At 40.9% G+C, this 18340-nt stretch overlaps 1 pseudogene; it reads right to left on the bottom strand.

The window, feature by feature from the left end:
• Positions 1–2858: 2858 nt before the first annotated feature.
• On the bottom strand, positions 2859–17898 carry LOC137287914 (uncharacterized; annotated as a pseudogene).
• Between the last annotated feature and the right edge of the window lie 442 nt (positions 17899–18340).

The raw sequence follows: 18340 nt of genomic DNA, 5'->3' as shown, positions 1-18340 counted from the left end.
ATAGTGTATGAGAGTGATTTGCCACAGTGTGCATGTTTGGATTACCATAGTGTATGAGAGTGATTTGCCACAGTGTGCATGTTTGGATTACCATAGTGTATGAGAGTGATTTGCCACAGTGTGCATGTTTGGATTACCATAGTGTATGAGAGTGATTTGCCACAGTGTGCATGTTTGGATTGCTACAGTGTATGAGAATGATTTGCCACAGTGTGCATGTTTGGATTACCATAGTGTATGAGAGTGATTTGCCACAGTGTGCATGTTTGGATTGCCATAGTGTATGAGAGTGATTTGCCACAGAGTTCATGCTGGATTGCCATAGTGTATGAGAGTGATTTGCCACAGTGTGCATGTTTGGATTACCATAGTGTATGAGAGTGATTTGCCACAGTGTGCATGTTTGGATTGCCATAGTGTATGAGAGTGATTTGCCACAGTGTGCATGTTTGGAGTGCCATAGTGTATGAGAGTGATTTGCCACAGTGTGCATGTTTGGATTGCCATAGTGTATGAGAGTGATTTGCCACAGTGTGCATGTTTGGATTACCATAGTGTATGAGAGTGATTTGCCACAGTGTGCATGTTTGGATTACCATAGTGTATGAGAGTGATTTGCCACAGTGTGCATGTTTGGATTGCCATAGTGTATGAGAGTGATTTGCCACAGTGTGCATGTTTGGATTACCATAGTGTATGAGAGTGATTTGCCACAGTGTGCATGTTTGGATTGCCATAGTGTATGAGAATGATTTGCCACAGTGTGCATGTTTGGATTACCATAGTGTATGAGAGTGATTTGCCACAGTGTGCATGTTTGGATTGCCATAGTGTATGAGAGTGATTTGCCACAGTGTGCATGTTTGGATTACCATAGTGTATGAGAGTGATTTGCCACAGTGTGCATGTTTGGATTACCATAGTGTATGAGAGTGATTTGCCACAGTGTGCATGTTTGGATTACCATAGTGTATGAGAGAGATTTGCCACAGTGTGTATGTTTGGATTGCCCAGTGTATGGGAGTGATTTGTCGCAGTGTGCATGTTTGGATAGCCATAGTGTAAGACAGTGATTGGCACATTGTACAAGTTGGATTGCCATAGTATATGTGAGCGATTGCCTGAATGAGTTTGAGTGATGCCACAGTGTGCATGTTGGATTGCCGTAGTGTATGTGAGTGATTGCTACAGGGGCATATTGAATTTCCAAAATGAAAGTATATTCTCACAGAGAGATTGTTAGAGTATTCATGAAGGACCACGACAGGGGCATGTTGGATTTCCAAAATGAGAGTACACTCATGTGCCAGAATGTTTTCAATTTTTACCGACCGAGACGTTTTTATTTCACGTCGTGTCTCTTGGTAGCGTCAACTTTTTCTCGTCTTTTATAGGTGAGATCAGCTCCCGTGATCCACTTTCGTGTACTCAGTTCCCGAAAATGATTTGCCGGCTGCTTTTCTGCGGGACATAAACAATAATAATCATGTCCAGACACGGAGAGGAGGTGACACAAAACAGGTCATAATCAATATGATAAATGGTGGCTATAGATTTGTTCGACAGACCGTTTGCAAGTTACCTCGGAATACGTGAGGTCAATAGAAAAAAATGTGTGGCATGGTGTACACTGGACTGTTGATAGGGTCTGGCAAAATGATGAAATGGCTATTGTTGTTTGACCGGATGAAAGAGATAAAGTGTGGCCAAAGAGATCAGAAAGATGGAGGGGCGAGTGTCTCGAATATTTCACTCAGGGAACAGGGCGGTCTATAAAGTGGATGAGCTTGGGCTGCGTTTCGCGTTATGGTGTGGGGTGTATGGTGTTCGTTGATGGAAATATGAACAGTGCTAAGTATATTGATATACTTGACATTTTTGTGGTCTGTTGTTGTAAAACACTTGCTCGACAAACTATGACTGTTTCAAGATGATAATACACCGATGCATCGACCCCGACTTTTGGAAACATGGAAACGCAGGAATGACATTCCTCAGCTACCATGGCCAGAGCCTAGATTTGAACCCAATCGAAAATATTTGGCTTTTGTTGAAAAACAATGTGAAAAAAAGACATTTGTATGATCAGGGGACTGGGAGGCTTGAGTTACTGTCGCCAGTCCGCTCGAGACGACCTGTCTGTTTTTACATTCAGAAACTGTATGCGTTGCTACCTAAGTGTTTACGACAGGTATACTGATCTCAAAGGGATGCATAACCAAATATTAAAGCAACAGGACACCGATAAGGCCGACAACAGGTTTTATTTATTTTCCACCTCCAGACGCGACCAAAGTGTCTGCCATCTTGAAACTTGACACAGTTTTCGTAATGCGTGTATATTGTCAAGGAGGGATTGTTAGAGTATACAAGGTGGATTGCCTCAGTGACATGTTGGATTGCCAATTATATATTGTCACGGAGAGATTGTTTGAGTATTCATGATGATAACCACAATGACAAGCTGGATTGCCAAAATGAAAGTATATTGTCACAGAGATTCTCTTAAAGTGTGTGCGATGGATTGCCACAGGGACATGTTGGACTGCCACCGGGACATGCTAGACTGCCAAAATGAAACTATATTGTCACGGACACAGTATGTGATAGATTGCCACAGGACATGTTGGATTGTCATAGCGAGAATATATTTGATACAACACAGTGCACGTTGGGAATAACACACAATACATTGTAGATTGCCACAGTGCACATGGGATACAACGCACAATACATGGTAGATTGGCATGGTGTCCATGATGTCCTTTTTTAGTCAATAATGACATTTGCTGGAATTGGTATACGCACTTCACTAGGTTGGAGCTGCAACCAGATTTTGGATATTTATCCTCTTACATCCACTATTTCAGTCTCTGAGTTACCGAGACATTTCTGTTGAAGAGTCTTAAAGCATTATTGAGAGACAGTAAAGTCCAACCTTGGCCACCTGCAATTCAGTTATATAATCTATCACCCCAAGGACGCAAGGAGTGAGGTCTAACAATGGCAGTGCTTAGACGAATTAGGCTGTAGCTATTGACGAGTTGAGACTCAACATGGGTTTATAGTCTTTAGGGCTGTTTAGGGTGTGTTCCTTTAAACGAACCTCAGGAGAACACAACGACACCATTACCCTGAACCAGTTTCTTATCTACATCTTCCATGTTCATCAGTGAATATATACACTCACTGTGTTTATGAGTCGGTTTCTTCCGTGTCCTTCCATTCCGTCGTCGAAAGGAATTTAGTTTGATTCGCTTTCGAGCTGACGATGGCCTGTGTGGAATTCGCATCTTAAATGGCGGATACTTCCGTGTCACCGGGTAACCTTCACCTTCATGTGCAATGACTCGGCTGATGGTTGTATTTCGAGAAGTGGCCGAAGGCGGTGTTACCTCTGAGGGTCCAGTTGTAATTGTTCGGGACCTCATCTTGTTACGTTTAGGGAAGACAGCAGAATGCTTATTGCTCTGAACGAATTTAGCTCGCCCTGAACGCCCTGTACCTCGCTGAATGGGGGGCCTCTGACGTTTGCGATATATATACAGTGGGGGTTTCGTTGACGGCTGGATGAATTTCACTGCGTTAAGGACAGATGTTACTGCAGTTGCAGATTGTTTCTTGAAATATCCAATTCGTGCAGCCGGATGGAAAGGTCGTATATTTGTAGAAGTCATTCCTGTGATAAGTAGAAAGAGGTTAAGATACAGAATATTCTTACAAATGCAATCATTCCCAGACTTAAATGTACTTGGTACAGAAATATATATTTCATATTGATGATAACCTGCCAACTACTTTAAGCAGGTATTACGAACAACGTCACTTTTCACATTATATTGAATATATTGAATTGAATAACAAGCTTTTATAAATAATTTGGTGCTATATTTTCTATAAAGAAACATGCGTTTTTGTATTTTGTATAAATGTATTGAACGGGTGTGACATATTTGACAGTACAAATTAAATTGTTGAAGTAATTCTGCGGTAGAAACTGTTAAAAGTGTTCAGGATAGTTTTGGAAGAATACGCTTTTCAATTTGAATCAATTCAATTATAGAACAATTTTATGCATACATGTATATTGGAACAGAGTAATGTTTTTATGCTTGAAGGCGTTTTGCTTGCAATGGTGTACCTGGATGCACCTTTAGAAATCGTTCGGAATTACGGAATGTCCCCAAAAGAACATTAGTTAGCAGCTTTACAATATGTAGCCGCTTTAAGTATGTACAATATAATCGTTCAGGCATCAGGATTAGGCAGGTTTTGCTGAAGTTGATTCTTGTCAGTTGTGTCTACAAATTTTCATTTAGGATGTTGTGCATTGCCATGTCAGCAGTCATTACTTGGTTAGACCTAGGTAGACGGATATATGTGTTTTAATCTTTACTCCATGGACGAGGTGGACGGATACATGTATCTTAATCTATACTCTGTAGTTTAACTGTCAAGGACTGCGAACGAGACTCTACGACGTTCAGGTTTACGTCTTCAGTTTTCCACATTTAAGTGCAGACCCAAAAGGAATATTTTGTAGCATTTAGTTGAATAGCAGATATTATAACAATTTAACATGCCTTGATTAATCTTCGTCGACGTGAGGAACGGTGTGGATCTCACGGTCGTTGGGTAAGACGTTGTTTCCATGGTTGTTGCAGAAGACGTTGATCGTGCGGACGTGGACGAAGGCGTAGAGAGAGAAGACGTTGATTGTGCGGACGTGGACGAAGGCGTAGGGAGAGAAGACGTTGATCGTGCGGACGTGGACGAAGGCGTAAAGAGAGAAGACGTTGATCGTGCGGACGTGGACGAAGGCGTAAAGAGAGAAGACGTTGATCGTGCGGACGTGGACGAAGGCGTAGAGAGAGAAGACGTTGATCGTGCGGACGTAGACGAAGGCGTAGAGAGATAAGTCGTCGGTCGTGAGGACGTGGACGAAGGCGTAGAGAGAGAAGACGTTGATCGTGCCCATCTGAAGGAATGCGTTGGCCTCCTGGACGTGATAGTTGAATTTGAGAGTATGGAGGCGAAAGGACGTGTTGACGTAACACCAGGACGCATCGTTCTGATGAAACCATGAAATCCAGACCTTGCTTCCTTGCGTTTTCCTCCCTTGAGACTTTCAACTCCGCTTTTGTCCTGAATGTCCATGGAAGGGGTAGTAATGGTACTTGTCTCACTCCTCTGTTCGTCCACAGACTGACCACCTGCGTCGGTGGCTACCCTGTCCCGCTTCTGAAGCTTACATGCACACTCAATGTTGATCATGTCGTATGTCCTCTTCGACGATGTAGCGTTTTCAAGTGTTGTGTTGTTGTTATTCGTGATACCTCTTCGTTTTTGTAACCTGGTTACTGGTCTGTCGGCAGATGAAGCAGCGCCGTGTTCAATTAGCTGGAAAGGATAAGAGCCGTCATAAGTCAGCATTGATTTGTTTCGGGTTTTATGTGTTAAGCTATATGACGGCGGTCTGTAAATTAGCAACCTGATAATCCTGTGATCCGCAACATAAGCATCGATCTAAACAGTTAGGATACGATGACATGTGTCAACCAAATCAGCGAACCTGATCACCCAGATCATCTTTAGTTCCCTCTTACGGCAAGCAACGGTTGCAGAATATAAATCGGATCTTAATTGGTAAATCTGGTTTGAAAAAGGCAACCCTTGTTTGGAGAGTGAAGAATCTTATACCAACATACAGAAATCCAGTGGAAGTATTGGCTTGTTATTGGTTTGTATGTGCCTGCATGTCGACACGACATTTGCTACAAGATGGTAACTAGGCATGTTTCGTGAGAGTTTTGAGAAAATGGAACCTTGCAATTGTATTAGAGAGTTGTAAAACGCCTTACTTGTCGGATCTCCGAGGAGGTTACTGGAAAATCCCAGATATCATTTACAGGGTCTGTTTCATCCAAAGAAAAGTATTCCACTGGTGAATCTGTTTTCTTGAGAGAATCTTTTGCAAAGCAATTGTAGCGAGGAACACCTGTACATAAACAATAGGCTGTTAATCATTGTCATATGGGCGAATGAATCAATGATGCATAAACAATCACATCATTGGTTCGCTACGTACACGGATATAGATCTACAAAGACAGACTCAGACACAGACACACACGAAAATACCTTGAACATTTTCTTCGCACACACACACACACACACACACACATGGACACATGCACGCACTCAAACACATACATACAATCATGGATTATGTGTCGCAACAAGTAAGCGAAGCAAACATCGCAAAACCTCATTCTACATTTCTGATGATTATGGTCGCATGTGTTAACCTGTGGTCATGTAAGAAATTATGCAAGTATCACTAGCCGAGCGCAAGTCAATACGCGGTGTAATCCCCGCCATCTGCGATACCATTCCCGATTCCGATCATTACGTTGAATTTGTATAATAACATTCAATTCATGATGGAGGTTTGGGAGGATTTCTCTGACATATTCTTACAACCCATAATGTTCCAAATCACTTTAGTGAGATCTGTGCTCATGACGGGCCGAGGTTGAGTTGCTGCCGTTTGTGGACGTAAGAAATCACCAATAAGACGTGTGCGATTGTCGGCTAGCATTGTCGTCCTTGAAGGCTGCCCTTGTGTTCAGAGGATGGCAATCGAAATGTGGTACAACAACCCTGCCTAGGATGTCAGTGAGGTAACGTTGTCCATTCTAAATGTCTGATCGTCGCAAATACTGGCCTTGTGTTGAGAGGATGGCTATCTAAGTTGTCAGTGAGGTACCGTTGTCCGTTCTAAATCTGTCGCAAAATCAAGTTTACAGTTATGCCACAGGTACCACCACCTCATCACTTAACCCCAGGCAAATGACCCTTGCTTCAAAGTATCCCGTTGTGCATATGCAGCGTTTCTATGGCGCAAGCACGAGCTCGGTCATCAGGCATGAAAAATAGCAATCGACATTTGTCCGACCAATGGACTCTTCAGCATGACGTCAAATACCTATGACGCCGAACGTGACACAAAGTTTGTAGTATTCTGGAGATAACAGTGGATGTCAGATAAGCCGTACGGCTCTACGCCTGATCGATATTTGACAATGTCGGACAGTTCTGCTGGACAAACCATAATGAGCAAGCCACAAACTCGTGAACATCTAATACCAATATATGGTGAGCCCAAGTGGTAAAAATAATCCATCTGACAAACATAATTATTAAATTAATATAAATCAATGGTATTGCGATACTTTGTTTCCATGTTTATACATAAATCCAAATTAATAGTTACGATACCCAGCTTGTGACAACAATCCGGTATCTTTTTGTTCATGAATGACCTTCCATGGAGAGTAAAGGGTACACTATGGTTATCTCTGGAACACAAGAGGTCAACCCGGCGTCTTCGGACAAGGTTAAGGCAACGGCTTGCGTCATTTTTCTGAAAGAAACACACCAAATGTATGACAGAGGCTCAGTTTCAGGTTACCAAATACTGAACAGGTACGAAATAATTGAGTGTACAATCAGTAGAATGGGGGCGAAAGGACAAAAAACTTAAGATACAAGAAGAAAGGCTTTCAGAGACCATATATAGGGACGGCCAACAGGCTTAATTAGGAACACGCAGCAACCAAGCTTTTACTTCCATACAACCTTAAGACACATACAATTTCGAGACATCGGTGTTTGACAGTATGCATACGTATTTATCAGAGTAGTTTTTAGAACTGGTCTTCAGCAACCAATGCTTGTCGTAAGAAGCGAGTAACGGGATCGGGTGGTCAGGCTCGCTGACTGGGTTGACACATGTCATCGGTTTCCAAATGCGTAGATTGATGCTCATGTCGTTGATCATTGGATTTTCTGGTCCAGATTCGATTAATTGCAGACCGTTGCCATGTAGCTGGAATATTGCTGAGGGTGACGTAAAACTATACACACTCACTCACTCACTCACTCACTCACTCAGTAGTTATGGAATCATAGTTACTTGAGTATTTGGGTTTTGCCTGCCTGTTGGCGCAATGGGTCTCCTGCAGCAGCTGAGAACATCCAACCTTCTGAGACGAACCTCATCCGTAATGCTGACAATGTCTGTAATATCACTTGGTGCAGTGTAACGTCGATGTAGAAATCTCTTGAAATCAATGTCGCTCGGCACGAAGCGTTTGGCCAGATTGCACAATGCAAAGAGGAGGTCTTCTCTGCTTGTTTTAAACTGAAATTAACAGACGAATGAAAGCGACAGAGAACAGAGAACGGGGTAATAAAGTCCTGATTCACAAACATATATATTTTGAGGAGCTGTAACATGATACTCTCTGTGGTTCATACAGAGGCATACAGAATTTGATATTCAAATGTAAGCCAAAATATTTTGTATGTCAACTTCTGTATTCTATTCACAACGTTTCTGCGCTGTTCATTACCCCTGGATTAGATCCTAGAGTGAATGAGTTTTACGCCGCTTTCATGAATATCAGAGAATTTCAGAGCCAGAACCAGAAATGGGCTTCACACGTTGTATCCATGTGGAGAATCGAACACGGGTCTTCGGTGTAACGAGCGAACTCTTTAACCACTAGGCTACCCAGCCGTTTCACGACAGCTCAGAAACATTGTGTATGGAACAGAGAAGATGTTGACATTCATAATAATTTGATTCTCTCTAATGATGACAGCAACCATAGGACGAATCTTGTCAGGGCACATGCCTCACACCCTTTCTGTGCCAATATTCTGTCTATTGAAACATCAGCAAATCAATGAATATATCATTTTTATGGTATCAAATGATCAACGCATGTGCGATTTACGAATCCTTGCAGCTTTTGTGCGAAAGAATCTGAGATGACCATTTTTACCCATGTCCTTTTGTAGAAATATACTAAAAAGGTGCATACGAATGCTTGAACGTTAGATCTGACCAAAGTATTAAAGCAACAGCAGCTATGACGTCCGTAACAAATACAGCACGGTCTAATTAGTATTTTATGTTTGTTCTTTCTGCAGTACCATTAAACATTGGCAAATACTTCTTTTTGTCGAGTTACTTATTGGGTTCAAGGAGCGACATGTGAAACGAGGCGAAAGTCACTGTCCCAATTCTAAAAACACTCAGTCTAAATTATTACAATTAGTTATTTCTCAAAGATGAGGGGCAGGTATAACTTGCACGACAGTGATTCATGTACACATAATAAACTTAAAGGTCACATGCAACCAAAAAATCAAACATACTTTTAAACACAGCTATCACTTGTTCGTGATATATAAAATGAACTGGTGATTGTGAAAAAACTCAAATAAACAAAATTATAAGATAATTATAAATTAATGTTCTAGATAAATAGACCAGGATTTAAACATAAGATATAAGTAGAAGTTATGACTAGTCAGTTTCATAGATGTTCTTTTAAATCCTAGCCTATTTATCTAGAACATCTGTGAAATTGTGTTACATAACTTATGCCTTTTTCAATAGTATGTCTGTGAGATGAGTTTTACTACTTTCGATTGGTGTCTTTCTCTAAGCTATTACTGATATATGCTGAAACTAATATCATATATTTATATTTTCCTAGTATATGAATACTAATGTGTTGCTACTAGAGGTTATAATTAATAATGAATTTTGGTATGAATTAATAGTTCATGATACTTATTTCATGATCTGCAGCTTATGGTTTTAGAAGGACTTTATTCAAACAATACCTGTATCATTACTTCGGATGTAGGTGGCACGGCCGTGCGACGTGAGACGGTGGGTCCATCATCCAGAGGCATGGACATCTCTCCTGAATTACAAGGAAAACTGACTCTGTGAGGTGTCTGAGACTGTGGATGTGTTCCGTATCGAGAACCAAGGATCGCTTACATAAGCAAAATGAGATGAAATGCATCCGTATTGCCAGGTTACCTACTCTTGTACCTGTTAGAAGGATTCTTTTGAATACTTTTACCAACTACCCACCCTCTTACTTTATTGCAACGTCGAACTCATTGCAACAAAGAAGTTGACTATCACCTTTCCGGCCACCCAACAGAATAATTGTCCTTTCGATGTTCTCGCCTGAAGAACAACTATATATTTTAATATTTTCTTTTTATATCCCTTCAAATTCATCATTCATAACCTTCGAGGAAAATGTATGACATACATCACCCAAAAGCCGGAATCTGCTTCATTAACTAATCTTACTTTATACAAACTGAATTATGTTAGCGTGAACAATAACCTGACCGGTTAACCGGTCCCCGTGCTTGAAATATTCACCGAGTACGTACCTTTAATGCAGAGACTGACGAGAACAAGCATAAAAGTTGCAGGCGCCATTGGTCAGAGACGTAGAGAATGCAGGACCAACTAATGGAACAAATACCTACATCTTGATTACCTTGACAACAGCCCAATAGCTCATGCAGTGTCCATCAGTGTATGATAGTGACTCGACTGTGAGGGGTGATACAGCAACGGCTATTGGGAGAGAACGCTGTTGACGGTTCGGACTGAAAACCCGTTGACAAGACGTGTTATTTTTTGTCATTCCATTGTCACTGATACTGGACGTGGTAGATGGCACTGCAAGGTCATGCAATTAGGTCGAAAACATACAGTTCTTTATCACCTACCGTCACTCACAGATCATACTAAAAATAGTATTTATTTACCTAGTATCGGAGAATCACATACAAGAATTAATCGAAAACGCCAGTATTCCATATGTCGTTAAACACTGCAACAATTTCTATGTTTTAAAAATAGTTGTCAGGTAAGGGTTAATTTGATGAAATTTGATGGCGTATGTCTGTTTTATTAGTGATGCTACATGTGTCTTTAATCTACATTCCCGTTGTATTTTATGTGCTATATGTACGTAAGTTTCTCATAACAGTCACATCCTGGTTTGTGGTTATATATTCGATAATACTGTATACGTATCGTAAAGTCTTTTCGGATGAATGCATCTTATCTGGAAATAAAAAGAGAGAACCCACCTTTTCATATTTAAACTTTTTGTGCATATATATGTAGGTAGAGAATCCACAAAACTGTATGGCAACGGGGATGACTTCAGCTTGTTACATGTTACTTGTTACATGTCCCTTTATCTTCAGCACCATGGCACCTCAACGCTTTGGTGTTTACCATTTTTATGGTCGTAGCGAGATCTTTCTACGGAGATCTGCCACGGTGTCACCAAACTCCTTTTGTTTCATCATCGTTACAATATTCAAGGCCTCAGAGGAGTTTGTTAACAGTGGAATATTTAAAATTCCCATACCATTTTTACCTTGTAAAGGTGAACCGTTGACTTATTTTTGCAAACGTTTGTTCCGAATACCACTGCTGGATTCACACGCGTATTTGTGGCCACAAATATTTTGTTGTGAGAGATGCGCTGGCTATATATTTATTCAATTCTTTTATTATAGTAGTGTAGGCCATCGGCCCATAACTACAAAAGTTGTATTGTGAATGGTAAAATATGGTGTAGATTGATAATTTTAACATCTTGGGTGCATAGCATGATGAATAAAGCTAGCTTGATAAGGTTAGAATCGGATGATGACATGAGGAGTTTGAATTTACTTGGGTTGATGCAAAAGGATTTCGGTAAATGATTCAAGCGGAGCTGTTTGAATTTGGAACGCACGAGGAGAAAGTGGTACTCATCCTTAATATAACCTTCATCTCACTCTAAACATAACCGATCATTTCTATCTATATTAGAATATCTTCTAGTTTCAATGATGTGAAAAACATCCAAACTGCGCGAGTGCTACTCTAAACTTTTTAATGTAAATTACATTTAAATACATAACTTCTCTGGACAGTGGTATTTTGAAATAAGAAATTCAATAAAACATAGATTTGCTGCCATTTTGAAGTGAACTGTAGCAATTCTTTTCATGAACATGTTAAAGCCGACTCATTAATTCAGTTAAACACGAGGCAGGAGAATGAACAGCTTGCTGTTCCCAAACAAAACCAAAACCCAAATTGTACAACAGATCTCGACATTTCGACGCCCAATTAACTCTGTTATGATCTAAATTAACATCATATCATATCACATTTTTTGGGGTGACGAGATTCAGACATACTTAATAGTTTTAACCAATACTTTATTACCTTTTGTATGCTAGGATATACAGGGGAAACCACCCACATTCACCACAAAAAATATTAGTAGTTGTAGAGATCTTAACTCCTAAAAATCGTTTTCATGGCAATGTGTGTACAGATTCAATAAAATCATTCTGACTGAATCCCTAGACCTCGGCACCATACAGTAAAATAGAGGATATTTTCATATCAAACATCCTAGTTTATTTAGTACTGTTTTAACAATACCAAATAAGGTCCTTTACCTTGCAAGGCGGCACTGGAACAAAGACAAGCCCCTTGTGAATGTTATACCTAGATGTCTATATGAAGTTACAGCTTCCATCTCCCTACCGATGTAAAACCAACTTTCTCTTTTTGATAAAATACCACCTTTCTGAAAGACAACTTTTGTCTTATCCAAATTGACCTCAAGACCATATTCTATACAAAACTTTTCTAAAACGTTGATGCGCTTCTGTAGTCCTCCAGTAGTATCAATTATAGGGGCGATGTTATCCGCAAAAAGAAGAATAAATATCTGAACAACATCAGGATGTAATTGGATCCCTGTTCCATCTCCACAGCCAACTAATTAATAAAAATAGAAAACAACACAGAGCTTAAGACACAGCCCTGACGAACACCACGTGAACAAGGGGAAAATCCTGACAGCACATTATCAAATTTTACGCGAGCCTGAATGGACTGTATAAAGTTAACCATTTGTTTAACGTTTTGCTTACTCAGGTACCTGTGGATAGCAGACTAGAGGATAAATATATTATCAATGGTGGAGTAATCGTGACGGAAACTAGCCTGTGACTCTGCAATTTTACCATAATTTTATGCTTCACACCAATAAGTTAACTTCCTGTTTAGTACAGACACATACGCCTTGCTAAATACACTAAGATGAGAAATACCTTTCTAGTTAACTGGAGCATGTATATCACCTTTCTTATATAAAGGGAATATGACAGCCTCCGAACATGATCCTGGAAAGTAAGCATGTTAAAACATGACATTGAAAAGCACCGAAAGATATGGTACCAGAATGTTTGTTGCATATTTGAAAAATTCTGGGATTGATAAATCACCTGAGGATTTGCCACACTTCAGTCCTTCAATGGCAGTTAAAACCTCTTGTGTTACAGGAGAATCTAAAATGAAGCATGTCATATCATCACAGTTATCAGAGTCAGTTTCATCGTTAACGCTTCTTCATTGGTCACATCCTCGGATAGAAACAGGTTTTTGAATTGATCAGCCCATTCAGAAATGGTCATATTCGGAACACGGGTGTAAGCAATATGGGACAGCCCTTTTAATGTAGACCAGAATGGTTTATTGTCATGGAGACTTGCTGAGATTTTATCACTCACTTTATCATAATATGTTTTTATATTTCTAAGTAGAGATGTGTAGGCATTCGGGGCTTTAATATAATTACCTAAGTGAACATCATTTTTATAACGACTAATACGTTAAGAATTCGTTCGCTTTCTGATCTATGGAATCTACATTCCGCATCAAACAATGGCTCGGAGTGTACGAGTCTAGTTTTCTTATGGCTCTTCATACTATCGGCTGCTTCACAAATCGCTGCAGTAAACTGAGTGACAACCTTATCAATGTCTTTAACAAGTAGTGTATGTTTCTCAAATATGTCAACAACAGCAGGAAATAAGTTCTCCCTGAACTGTTGGAGACACTCCATGTCCCACACATAGCGGTCCTTCACACGTATTGCACGCGCTACTTCAGCTCAGTCGTCGGTAGCAGGATCAGGTGATTGAAATGAGCACGTTACCGGCAGATGGCGTGACTCATAGTGATAATAATTCACTTATATGGCGCCTAGTAACCATCTGAATAGTTCACCGGACGCTGTAATCAGAATCTGATTATCATTGCCCCGGATAAACCAAGCTACCTCTTAGGCGCTAGAAGGTTATAGTTACAGGACTTATCTCACCAGGTACCCATTTTCTGCTGGGTCAGCAGAGGCCAGATTTGAACAAACTCCTTGCCTAAGGTGAGACCACGTCTTTCCCACGTGCCTCGTTGTGGGGCAGGACCGAAGTCCTAGAAACTCTCAGGAGTCAAACTGCCAATCAAGGTCACCCATCCAAGGACTGGCCGAGCTCGACGGTTTTTAACTTCAACTGAAGGTGACCTGAGCTCTACGCACAGGACCACCCGCCACGACTCGGCACTTAATACAACTTCAAAATGTTAACAATATGGAAATAGGTTATTTGATAAAATAATATAATCGAATACACTTGATCCACGCTAATTAATGAACGTAAAGTCGCCGATACCAGAATCTGCACAACAACGGCCGTTTAAGATGGACATATTAAGAGCAGTACACATATTCACAAGGACACGACCAGCACTGTTGATGACATTATCACACGATGACCTGTCAATGTTCACACTATCCTCAAACGATGACATATCATCATCCCATAAAATATCAGAGATATTATTTTCAATGGCATCAGATAGTGTTCCAGTTCGAGCATTGAAGTCGCCACCAACAATCACATGTACACGTTTAATAATTTATTTATTGATCCGAGTACTTCTACAAGTGAGTTATAGAACAACGTGATACCCCAATTAATCTGTTTGTGAGTGAGGGAGTTTAGCTTTACGCCGCACACAGCAATATTCCAGCTATATGGCGGCGGTCTGTAAATAATCCAGTCTGGACCAGATAATCCAGTGATCAACAACATGAACATCGATCCGCCCAATTGGGAACCGATGCCATGTGTCAACCAAGTCAACGAGCCCGTTAGTCGCCTCTTACGACAAGCACAGTCGCCTTTCATGGTAAGCATGGGTTGCTGACGGCCTATTCTACCCCGGGACCTTCACTGGTCTAATCTGTTTGTGTGTATACCAGGTAGAGCCACTTGGGTTTACATATACGCTGGCATATAGGACTTCTTTATCCAGTGAAAAGGCGGACTTGTCAAATAGCAAGAATACAGCATTCTCTGTGATTTTAGACGTTTTCACATAAATATTAAGTGACTTTTCACAAGAACAGTTATACCTCTTGAGGGTCCTCCTCTAATCGCTGTTTTAAGGACGTTGATACCGTAGGATTGTGGAAAATATGGTCATGATCATAATCAATAGTCCATGCTTCTAGAAGCCCAATAAAATCTGAGTCGATGATATTGTCGGTAAAGCATGTATCTGAAAGTTTGTTGAAGCAACCAGAGGTATTCCAAAAAAGGAATTGTTAGCTTAACAAAGCAGTAGGGTTGTGTAGCTGAGCGTGACCACACCCCTGTGTACTTGTGGAAGGTGAGTTTACATAAGGAGTGTCCGCTGTACTGGAGCTAGCTGTGTTTGAGGTGTCCGTATTCTCCGTTACTTTCAGCTCACCGTTCCTGAAGTACCCACGTTTGCTCTGTGCTCGTAGATCTTGAAGTGTTTTCCTATGTCTGTGAGTCAGGTCACTGGCGATCCCATAACCTTTACTCAGGAGTCCGTTCCGGAGTCCAAGTGAACGTATTTTGCAGTCCGAGGTAAAGAATTTGATTATGATTGGCCTGGTACGTTTACTATGTTGCGACCGATGTCCGATCCTCTGCGCAATATCCTCTGGCTGGCAGAAGCTGGCAGGGGTAATGGAGGCGAAGAACGATCTGAATACCACAAGTGGCCCTTAAATGTTGAATAAAACATATTTCACGTGAATAATATTAAATATAGGGTTGGAAATCAGAGAGCACAACGTAGTGAGGAAATGGGAGCGATATTTTATTTTGACATGAAAAATATTTTTTTTAAACGAAGCGAGGGAAGTGCGTTGCCAACCTTTGTTCGCTTCGCTCGCATATAAGACTGGTCATTTTCTCTACGTTGCGCAGCCCCAATTGCGCTACAGTTTGCCTGTGAATATAGCAAAGCATTGTTACGCCTACGATATTATATTCCTCTAATTTTCAACTTCCTTTTCAGGTATGTCACATCATTCTGACCACATCCGCTCTGACGGGAAGAATTACACTCAGGTGTGTCCAAACGGTCACTAACAGCTTCTATATCTAGACGGAGGACAGCTTGTTCCCCTTGCATATTCCGAATGTTACACTTCATGTCATCTACAGTACTGCTTAATTTCCTAGTTTGAGTTTTTATGTCTCTGTGCCTCTAATGTCACGGATAGGTTCGTTCTTTATTGCACGAAACTCCTGTAAAGGATCGTTTTTCATGGCTTCAAGGTCGCTTTCATTAACATGACTAGTCTTGCCGGGAGTAGTCGAGAGTAGGATATTACACCAGGTAGACACGACAATGAAACTTGTATTGTATGTGGAGGTAAGCTAAACATATGTAGCTAGGAGCCGATAGCCCGAATTGACATATCACCTCCATTCCGTGTACAATATATACGGGGTGACATGGCCGACCTGCCGGGCCCCATGTGGGTATGAGAAGTTTCCTATTCTTGCTCTTCAAACGTGAAGGAATACTTCCATCGACAACAGTGACGTTACAACACTTTAATAATTTAAAACCAATATGTCCTGCCATGTGTTACAGCTTTTAGCTTTGTTTTTGTCGGGTGGTTTAGCGAGAGCGTGTACACACAAACGTCTTGTCAGCAGGGGCAGGCAACTCTAACTCTCAAGATATGCTTGTAGAGGTAATCACAAAATTTAGTGTTTGAAACTGAGTTTTATAAATGAAAATGACATTGATTCTTTTATATGTTCTTTTAGATATACAAGTTGGTTTGTCGAAATCTGTTCCACACTTTCGCGTCATTTTCCACACATTGCACCCATGTGGGAAATCGAACCCGGGTCTTCCGCGCGACGAGCGGGCGCTTTAACCACTAGGCTACCTCACCGCCCCTCGGATTACACAAAGCGGATTTGCGAACGGGACCAGAGACAGAAAACAATGATTGAAATGGGAACTTAACCATGACACACGGTGTTGCGTCGAGAGGGAACGATTATGTAGGCGGATTTGTGTCAGTTGGTTGCTTTATGTTCACCATTCATAACAATGAATAGGTGGATCCAGAGAAGGGGAGGGAGAGGTATTTTGAAAGAGTCCGCTCACAAACCCTCATGTCCTGAAAGTTTACAGAATGACAACTGAAACACTCGTGAAAAAGGGTAAAATAAAAATAAACTGCACTCCCTCCTTTCCGAACTGTGTAGCACTTCCACCCAATAGCTGTATTCGACCCTGAGATGAAACCCAACCTGTTATTACAGGAATGTCACGGTGACCTGGATGTCAATGTACGCAGGCTCACTCACGTGTGAACATCTGTGGCAACCCGTTTAATCGTGTCGGGTGTAGTAAATTTTGACGACCATCCCCAAAAATGCATATGAGTAAACAGCAACCTTTTGTTACAAATGCACTCATAAAATATCTCCTCGAACTTAGTTGTACGTGTGTGTTTAGGCCTTTGCAATGTTATTATTATTAGTGACAGTTTAACACCGTTTATGGACTGTTAAGGTTATTTTTTGTAACTATTATACTGGATGCCCATAGTTTAACACGAGCACATCAGTAAAGAGGGACGGTGGGGTAGCTTAGTGGTTAAAGCGTTCGCTCGTCACAAGGAAGACCCAGGTTCGATTTTCCTCATGGGTACAGGGTGTGAAGCCCATATGTGGTGTCCCGTGATATTGTTGGAATATTGCTAAAAGCGGCATCACACACTCACAGTTTCACAAAGGGTCGAGCAGTGCTTGCTTGATTCCCTATATGTTGAGCCCCAGGCAGGGTAACAACAAATATCATCTTTCAACGGCTCTTGGTATGACGGGGCCTGGAAATCTAACTAAAGACCACCCGGACGACCAGGCAGTCAGTAAAACAACAGAAACAAATACCATACATTGTAATGAGATGTGTAACAGTATCATCTTCTACCGTGGATATGACCTAATGTCGTACACACACAAATGCTCAAGTCAGCCAAGTCGTTGCTTGAAACCAAAGTGTTATTCATATAACAAACGTTTTACGTCACAGGAATGAGCCTTGGCCTTAATCCTGTCCGATCTGTAACGTCAGCGGGGATGAATTTCATGTTATGTATACTTGCTCTATATATGACAAAATAAGAGAGAACAGTTACCAGAATGGACCTTATCTCACGTCAGTGTTAAAATACTTTCTTCCTTACTATCCTGCAATGAGAAGAAACCAAAAAAACACCGAGTGGCCATGTTTTGCTACG

Source organism: Haliotis asinina, chromosome 6, assembly GCF_037392515.1.
Source record: "Haliotis asinina isolate JCU_RB_2024 chromosome 6, JCU_Hal_asi_v2, whole genome shotgun sequence".
Classification (NCBI taxonomy): Eukaryota; Metazoa; Mollusca; class Gastropoda; order Lepetellida; family Haliotidae; genus Haliotis; species Haliotis asinina.
Note: the sequence above shows the minus strand (reverse complement) of the source record. Positions and strands in the feature narration are given on the sequence as shown.